Here is a 10,056-nt window from a genome sequence, read left to right on the forward strand (position 1 = left end):
CGAAAATCTTCCAGCGGTTTAAGTCAAATAAGCTATTATGTTAACAAAGAAGATGGGAGTCGTTGGGCAAGATCAGCATTGGGACTGAGTGGAGACACAGCCTGCCAAGAAAGAAGACACTTGGGGTTCAGACTTGGCCATAGATTTTAGTCTAGGAATTTGAAGTAGCTTAATAATGCAGATTTTTCTCAGCTTACAAAAATCCATGATGTTTTTGACTCTTAGAAAGTCAAATTCTGCCCACTGTTATTAATACAAAAAAATACTAAACTAAACTAAAGTTACACATTCCCTCTTATTCAGTGATAAACTGTTGATTTCCTCTGTGAAAGATATTTAATTACTACAATAAACAATATTTTGAGCAAATTCAGAAACCTAGATTTTTTTTACATGTCATTACCATCTCTCTAGTATTGATTTTATTATTATCGTGCCAAGGATTAAAAATTAGTATACACATAAGAATCAATGCCTGTGAATTCTGACAGATACTTTTAAATTAAATTTTTGTACCTTGATTTTCTTCCAGCCATTATTACCAGCCTGGCTTCTTACTTTCAATGCTGTGGAATGCAGACGCTGAGAAAACTGCTGAGTCACAGTGATAAGTTATTTCTGCAAAGTCATGCTTAGAGTTATCTAACCAAGGAAGTTCAATGGTAGTAAAATAAACAATGACCTGTGTGGAATGTAGTCAGTCCAATACTGACATTAGCTCTCTTCTACTCTATTCTTTAGCTGAATTTTCCAGGCCTACATTACCTATAGCACAAGAAAACAATTGCCCTTACAAAAAAAAAAAAAAAAAAAAAAAAAAAAAAGCCAAATTCTTTACTAGATTAGAAGACAGCCTGCAGCAGAACAAAGGTCTATAGGAGGAAGCCTTTGGAGGCTGTGGGCAATAACCACAACAATAACACTTTCTGATTTGTCACAAGGATGAATGAGTCTTAGGTCGTCACAACAGGAATGAATTTATGTTTAGCAGAGGCACCAGTGACAAAACACAGATGGACTGAAGAGGCCAGAACACCATGAAACACAGCAGAAGCTGAGCAGCTGTACCCACTCCAGAGAAGTTGCCACAGCCGACACCTTCCAGTCTCCCCGAAAAGCCAAGCACACTACTACTCAAATAAATACCTACATGTTTCCAGGATTAAAAATAATCCTAGGCTAGGCAAGGTCCTGAAAGCCATTAATACCAGCGCTCAGGAGACAGAGGCAGGCAGGAGTAGAGCTGAAAGTTCAAGGGCAGCCTGGTTTATATATCAAGCTCTAGGACAGCCAGAGCTACCTAGAGGAACCCTGTCTCAAAAATAAATAGAAAGAAAGAAAGAAAGAAAGAAAGAAAGAAAGAAAGGAAGGAAGGAAGGAAGGAAGGAAGGAAGGAAGGAAGGAAGGAAGGAAGAAAAGAAAGAAAAAAAGAAAGAAAGAGAGAGAGAGAGTGAAGTGAAGATGTGGAAGTCACCACACAAAGAAAATAACAAGATCAATACAGGTAAAGCCTTGTGGTTGACACCGTCCCATGCCACTTAGGGAAAATAAGATTTACCGGGCATCGCATAGATCCTGAGACATAGGCTCAATAGAAGAATGTGTGTACCACGGCACTGCTGAATTTTTGTTTCCTCTGGGACTTAACAATAAAGCTGAAGCAATCTACAAAAATGGAAAAAGCAGGCGGAAGATAAATTGTTCAACCTCAGAATGACAGTATAAATGCTATTTTCAGGTAGTGTGTCAAAACTAAAGGTTGAAAGTTAATTCATCCTTGTGACAAATCAGAAAGTGTTATTGTTGTGGTTATTGCCCACAGCCTCCAAAGGCTGGCTGTTTCCTCCTATAGACCTTTGTTCTGCTGCAGGCTGTCTTCTCATACAGTAAAGAATTTGGCTTTTTTTTTTTTTTTTTTGTAAGGGCAATTGTTTTCTCAAAATATCCAAGTGATTCCAAGAGTAGTGGACAAGAGACTTTTATGAACTATTCTTTAGATTGATATTCTCTAGATTCTGGGCTATTTTCTAGATATTCTTTAGATTCCAGCTTGATATGCTAAGCACAACATGTTTATGCAAAGTTAGTTAGTAGCTGAGAGACCAAAGATCAGTCTGACTGGACTTGGTGGAGCCTTTCGCTAACAAGAAAGGACACGTGATCAGAGAAGGCCAGGTGTGGTGCCTACCGGAGAAATAAATGCAACCAAAGGCAAAACAATTACAGCCCAGTGAAATGGGGAAAGAAGCTGTCGACTAATAAATTATCACTTAGACACAGAGAAATGTTCTGGGTGGAGCAATTTTGCGATGCTTTTTCTATAATTACTAACGACTGTCACCTGGAAACTCTTTGACCATGTTTTACTGCGAAAACCAAGGCAGAAAGGTGAAGTTCTTTCCTGTAACTGCACAATATTTAGGGAAGAAAGCATACATTTGCTTGAGGTAGCCATGGGGCTAATTGCATAATCCTCATATGACCCAGGACACCCCCATTCTCTAGGGTACCAACCACAGCTAGGGTGTACTTCAGAATTCTAGACTTTGTCCCTTGATGCTACGCTTCTGTCCTAGGCATTTGGTACCAGGTATAATTCTTGATGAAATAACAAGGCCAACATAGATCCAGATGGATCCTTTCGTATCTTTTAAATCTTGAGTCTCTAAAACATTCTACTATCCAAAGCCACACTACAAATCACATCTCCTTACTTTCATATTGTACCATTTTCCAAACCTCACAGGAGATGTGGAAATTAAAATGAATCTCTCTCCACCTTCCTTTTTCTGTTTAAGAAAAACTTATTTTTAAAAAGTGGAAGAAGAAAGAAAAAGAAAAACCAGGGGCTGGAGAGATGGCTCAGTGGTTAAGAGCAGAGGCTGCTCTTCCAGAGGACCCAGATTCAACTGTTAGCACTCTCATGGTGGGCACAACTATCTGTAACTCGAGTTCCAGGAGATCAAATGCCATTTTTTTTCTTTTTAGGTACCAAGAACACAAGGGGTACACAAACATGCATGTAAGCAAAACACACACACACACACACACACACACACACACACAAAAGAAAACTTAATAGAATAAAATATTTAGAAAGAAGGAATTAGGAAACAGAGCTAAGTTTCATTCACTTCCCCACCTGAGGAACCCCTGCTCTCAGGTGAGGTGCTCTGGTAGGCACAGAGGACATTGAGATTGTATCGCAGAGACCTGCCCTGTGGAGGTTCTCAGCCACTTAAGGAAGCAGCGGGCAATCATTTCACAGCCTTGAGACAAGCACAATAAAAATGGTGACAGTGGGATTGGGAGCCATCTTCCGTGAAGCTGATTGAGAAAATGCTCATGAATGAAACAGCTCAAAATGAATTGGGACAGAAGAACTGGATTTGCCGGGATCCAAGAAAGGATGAGGCAGATTCAGTAGTCATAAGTTGTTAGTTATGGACTGAGATGGAATGAAATGAAGTGTGATGATGGACAAGAATTTGAAGTCTCTGAAGAAAAAAATCAATAAAATGATTCCTAATGATATTGTCCTATACTGGTAACTCAGTGCCTTATCAGCTGTTATCAGAGAGGCCTCTTCAGTAGCAGTTGGGAGTGAATAGAGAGACCCACAGCCAGACGCTATTCGAAAGTCTAAACTGGAGGCCTCTCTCAGGTCTCTCCCCTGGGAACCCAGAATCCCACTGAAAAGGTGGAGGAAGGATTGAAGGTGTCAAAGAGGTCAAGGACGATAGGGGAACATGGCCCACTGAATCAACTAAGCAGGGCTCACATGGGCACAGAGACTGAAGTGGCATGGTGCCAGCATGGGTTTGCACCAGGTTCTCTGTATATTTGTTGTGGCTGTTAGTTTTTTTGAGGGCCTCTTAACTGTGGAAGCAGGTACTTCTGTGACTCTTTTGAGTGTTCTTGAGATCTTCTCCCTCTGTTGGGTTTCCTTGTCCAGCTTCATTGAGAAGGCTTTGGCCTTTGTCACATTGTATTTTGCTTTGCTGTGTTTTGTTGTTGTCTCCCAGAGGCCTCTTCTTTTCTAATGGGAAATGGAGAGGAAGAAGTTTGAGTAAGAGGGGATGTGTGTGTGTGGGGGGGCAGCTGGCAGTAGAAAAGGGAGGGGATAATGTGGTCAAAGTGTATTGTATGAGAAAAGACTCTATTTTCAATAGAAATAAGAAAAAGATTGAGCTGGGGTATGGTAGGGCAGACTTTTAATCCTAACACTCAGGAGTTGGAGGCAGGTAGATCTCTACCAGTTCATATTCAGTATAATTTACAAAGTGAACTTTTGACCTTCCAAGGCACACAATGAGACTTTGTCTCCAATAAAATAAAAATGTAAAAGAAAAAAATGGAGATTGCACTGGAGTATCCAGAAGGCCAGGAGAGTGGCTCACACTCCCTTGTCGGCCTGCTTCCTCTTAGGGTGATGGGGGCTCTTAAAAAGGGGAAGAAAGCTGCTTACCAAATTAGAGTAGAAGAAAACAGTCTGGAAGGGCAGAAAAATATTGAGAGGCACATCTTTTCAAAGTCACGAGTAGAGATGGACGTCATGGGAAAGATGAGGAAGAGTAGCCCAGATGTGTAACTAAGCAAACCAGTGAGGAAGCTGAACAGGCAGAACCCACAGGGACTGGAAACAGCTGAGTCACTGACAACATTGGCTGTGCTGACTCTGAGAACACAGCAAAATAACTCAGCTCTGATGTGTCTCCCCTCCCCCAATGAAGCCTCACGCACGGTGATTCTTGAGTTCCTAGGATTTCTCTCTGGCCTAATTCTGCCAATGCCTTACATTAAATCTTTCAGAACTTGAGGGAACCTAAGATAAATAGTTGTCTCTCTGGTTAAAAAAAAATGTAACCCAACACATGAGTGGGGTTACCAGAAGCTAATGGAAGCCTATTTTTTCCACCTCATCGTTGTCTCCTTATACAGAGCAGCCATATCCCACTGCTGCTTGTCAGGCCCTTGCTATCAACTAATGCTCTTTATTCTTTCCTTTTTGTTCATCCAACATATTCATTTGGATCATTTTATGCACCAGACATTCTTTAAAGCCCTGGAGATGCAACATAAGTAACAATAAGTCACATTGACCTTGTGTGGTTAATGACCAGCCTATCAAAAAAGGAGATATTCCAGAAAGACTCTTGTATCTCTCAACCTCTCAGATTATTAAAACAATAGACCCCAAAGGAGGTTGAAATTCTCCAGGAATCTCATGCTGAGAGAATAAAAAGGCTCCATGCAGAGAGGGGTCTTGTCTCTCTTTCTCTCGAGATTTTGAAAGTTTTATCAACTTGTCAAAACATCATACAGGACTAGACTGGAGTCTAAACAATGATGGGCAAAGGGTGGGCAGGACCAAGCCTTGACTGGGCATGCTTAGGTGAACATATCCTTGGCCTTCTATTAAAGTTTAATAGACCTCCTAGTATCAAAGTTAGACTTCGGGGAGTGGCTGGATATCTTTGCCTCTTTTTGCCCTGTGGCCACATTAAATAATTTCTTTAAAGCTGTACATTACTAACTCATCCCTTTTATTGAAGATTATTGGTAGCCAAATCTAGCCTGTGGTACAGTTTGTGATCCCCAAGTTCAGTAACAGTGTGGAGACAGACATTGACTAAATAATCTTACCTGTGAAGTCATCATTTTACGTAGGAGTGAGGAACTACCCCCAGATCCACCATACTCAGTTGTAATCCACCTTCATCCTCTGCCTCTCTACTAGTTATAGAAAAAGATCTCTACTAAAAAACTCAGGTTGTGTCCCACTGTCTATATCAGTCAACATTACACCTTCAGTAGATAGACAGGGCCCCCAGTGGAGAGACAGTGGTGCTACCCACATATCTCCAAAATTTTTGACCCAGAATTGTTCCTGTCTAAAGAAAATGCAGGGACAAAAATAGAGCAAAGACTGGTGGAAAGGCCATCTAATGACTGGCCCAACTTGAAATTCATCCCATGTGTAGGCACCAAACCCTGACACTATTATTGATGCCATGTTGTGCTTGCAGACAGGAGCATGGCTGTCTTCTGAAAGGCTCTACCCGAAGCAGACTGAGACAGATACAGATACAGCCAAGTGTTGGACTGAGGTCAGGGACCCCTATGGAAGAGTTAGGGGAAGGACTGAAGGAGCTGAAGGAGATGAAAACCCCATAGGAATTACAACAGTAGCAACTAACTCAGACCCCTCAGAGCTCCCAGAGACTAAGACAGTAACCAAAGAGTATACATGGGCTGGTTCATGGTCTCTAGCACATATGTAGTAGGGGACTGCCTTGTTCGGCCTCAGTGGGAAAGGATCCACCTAATCCTGTAGACCTGATGTCCCACAGAAGGAGAATGCTGGTAGTTGGTGACGGGGTGGGTAGGTGGGTGAGAGGGTGGGTGAGCACCTCTCAGAGGCAACAGGGAGGCAGGGTGGGGTGAAGAACTCTGAGAAGGAGGACCAGAAAGGGGCAACATTTGGAATGTAAATAAAATAATTTTTTATAGAAAGCCTGGGCCTTACTGAAGAGTTAGCAAGAATAAGCCTTCATCTCTATAAACCTCTGACTTGAGTTCCTACTCCCACTTTCCAGGTAGCTCGCCTAGCTACCGTCTCTATTTCTGAACCACATACCACTTTTATCATCATCAGAACAATATTTATGCTCATAACAAAAGTTACTTAAGTTTTGCTCAAAGGTTTTGCTTCTGCAACTACTCAGTTTCTCTCCTGGAGTATTAACCTAAGGTTTCTTGCTCAATAGTTTACATTATGTAGTTTCCCATCCAAAACCTTCTTGACCCCACTTCTTCCTCTATCTACTTCCCTGTTTCTCCATTGTTTTGTAGACTATCACTAGTTGTGCTTTGCCTTGATTCCATTCTAATCCAGGCTTTACCCCATAAATTCATGGTAAAACAATTCTTTCCACGCTGACCAGCGACTTCATATTGTGAAAGTCAATCTATCTGTCATTTATCTATCACCCATATGCTAACACTTGATCACTACTCACCATTTTGCTTACTGTCTCCCAGGACAGTTTTTCCTCTAACTTCAAGGGACTGTCCTTTTGTATCTTCTTCTACTGATTTTTCTTCGACATTATTTTTTAAATGCTTGAGTTACCTTCAGTCAACTCTTCCCCTAATTCATACTCTCCATGAGATCTCAACTCTTTTAATCTTTTGGCTTTAAATGGCTCCTATGTACATACCTAAGACTCCTTATGTTCCTTAGATCTGTAGTTCAGATGTAGGATGACCAATTTATCCTGTTTTTTCAGGGGACCTTCTTGGTCAAAGGCAAACTAGCAAATCCTACCCTGAATTCTCTTTTCTGTTACCCTCACCTTCTCAAATTTCAGAATCATAAACCAAACTGTTTATTGAATCTGCTTGTATGTAATCAGCATATCCAGACTTAGCCCTAAGAGATTCTCCTTCCAAATACACGTTTTCATGGACTTGCTCTCATTAGTAAGGGAGATTTCATCTTTTAATTACTCACATTATAGACCTTGATTTAATCCTTGATATTTTTTCCTTCTCTTGAACCATATACCCAATCTGTCAAACTGTACAGACTCTCATCTCTTCTATTGATATAACTTTGATCAAGCCACCATCATACTGTGCCTACATCAATGTATACTCACAATTAATATTCCTGACTCCACCCTCCTAGAGTCACATGGAGTGATTTCATCCCCTCTCATAATCATCGTGATTCCTTAACATTGAGAATTCAGCTTGTGTATGACATGGCCTCTCAGTTCTTTTCCCTTGCACTTTCCTGACCACTGTGTCACCTTGAAATTACTCCTAAATATGGAAAAGCCAATGCGATAGCCCTTGCCTATAATCCCAGCACTTGAGAAGTAGAGGCAGGAGAATCAGGAGGTCAGGAGATCAGGGTCATTTCCAAATGCATCATGAGTTCAGGGTCAGCCCAGCCTACACAAGCTTTAATACCAACAGGCTCAGTGGTGGGGATGGATATTCAGTGATCTGAAATAGAAGGAAAGCCAATGTGTAGGCCTATATAAAGGGAAGAATAGACTCCTAAGAACGAGACTAGAGAGAGGTGCTAAGACACAACATTGATACACATGTAAGAGGAATGAAGCAATGTTGGAGGTGTATGTGTGTAGCATCTAATGAAATTTATGGGGTTTTTTTCCTTTTTCTTTTTTTTTCTTTGGAGCTGGGGACCGAACCCAGGGCCTTGCGCTTGCTAGGCAAGTGCTCTACCACTGAGCTAAATCCCCAACCCCGAAATTTATGTTTTGAAGCATTTCAGCTAGACTATTAAGAGGGTCAGAGAGGGCCAGGGTAAAAATACTGGAAGTAGCTTAGTATTTCTTACCTCATCAACATTATAGGTAAGAAATAATGGTTCTACAAGCTAAGAAAATAGTGATGGGGGTGAGAGCATAATAGATTCTGAAATTCTAAAAGTTAAAGGGGGTGTAGAGAGAATTGGAAAAGATGGGAGACAGGTGAAAGAAAGTTTTAACAATGACTCCTAAGTTCATTAAATGGCAGAAACAGTCTCTGATTGAAGGGTAATGGATGAGAAACAAGCTTGGGGAAATGATGGAGCAGTTGAGCCTGCTGAACCTGAGGAAGCTTAAAGACAACTAAGATGATGAGTTGATGATAAATTAGATACACAGAAATGAAGCTCTGAATTGATGTCTGAGCTGGAAAGATATGAGTGTAAAGGTGAGTGTAAAGAAGATAAGAGGCTTCCCCTGCTCTTGGCTCTGCCACCATCCACTGCTGTGATGATAATGGAAAGTCTTACTTGTTCCCCAGTGTCCGGAAAGCAGAGACCCATAATGCTGCAAAAAATTTGGACAAAGAATACTTGCCCATTGGGGGGCTGACTGAATTTTGTAAGGCTTCTGCAGAACTGATTCTGGGCAAGAACAGCAAAGTGCTGTAAAGTGGCTGGTTTTTCACTGTGCTGTCCATTTCCATGACTCCCTTAAGGGTCGGAGCCAGTTTTCTGCAAACATTTTTTTAAGTTCAACCAAGATATCTTTCTCTCCAAACCATCCTGGGGAAATCACACACCCATTTTCAGAGATGCAGGCACGCAACTACAAGGTTATCAATACTGTGACCCAAGACTTGCAGATTTGATTTCTCGGGAGCCATAGAAGACATATCAAAAATTCCACAGCAGAGTGTCCTCCTCCTGCATGCCTGCTATCCCAACTCCACAGGCGTGGACTTGATGGAAGGAAATAACATCCGTGGTGAAGGGAAAGAATTGCTCTACATTCTTCGACATGACCTACCAAGGCTTTGCCAGCAGTGATGATGATAAGGAAGCCCCGGTCTGTGCAGCACTTCATCTAGTTGGCATCAATGAACCTTTGGCAATTGTATGCCAAGAACGTGGGGTGAGTGTATGGGAGCCTTCACAGTGGTCAGCAAAGAAACTGAACCTTTTTGACTTCTCCAGACTTGCAAAAGCAATGGTTGCAAGAGGTAAAAGGCATCATCAGCATGTGAACCCAGTTGGTCTGAAGAAAGAGGGGACTTCCCACAACTGGCAGTGCATCACCGACCTGGTTTACATGTTGTTTTACCAACCTAAACCCCGAGCAGGTGGAAAGGCTGCCGAAGGAGTTCTCGATCTACATGACAAAGGATGGCCAAATCTCAGTGGCAGGGGTCAACTCTAGCACTATTGGCCACCTTGCCCATGCCATTCACCAGGTCACCAAGTAATTACCAGAGTGCAAAGGAACGGAGACTGCCTTTCCTTCAGCCTTTGCCCTTGTGAGAGTCATGTGCAGGGTGAGGGAGTATGGGTGGTGGTGGATCCTGTTTTCAACCACAGTGCATAACGCTTGACAATTGAACGTGTCCTTCCTTGGAAAGGAGGTTGATCAGAGGATTTCATAGCTGGTATCTGGAACTTCATTGGCTCTAAATCAAACTCTCCCTCATCTGTGGTCTACAGCTTTTCTGAAAGTTTACACATGCAAGAAAATCACACCACCAAAAATCTTGTCAGCCATGGCTGTGGCATAG

General features: G+C 41.8%; 1 pseudogene; it reads left to right on the forward strand.

The window, feature by feature from the left end:
* The first annotated feature begins 1,461 nt into the window (after window positions 1-1,461).
* LOC116898491 lies at window positions 1,462-9,750 on the forward strand (annotated as a pseudogene).
* The last annotated feature ends 306 nt before the right edge of the window (window positions 9,751-10,056 follow it).

Source organism: Rattus rattus, chromosome 4, assembly GCF_011064425.1.
Source record: "Rattus rattus isolate New Zealand chromosome 4, Rrattus_CSIRO_v1, whole genome shotgun sequence".
Lineage (NCBI taxonomy): Eukaryota > Metazoa > Chordata > Mammalia > Rodentia > Muridae > Rattus > Rattus rattus.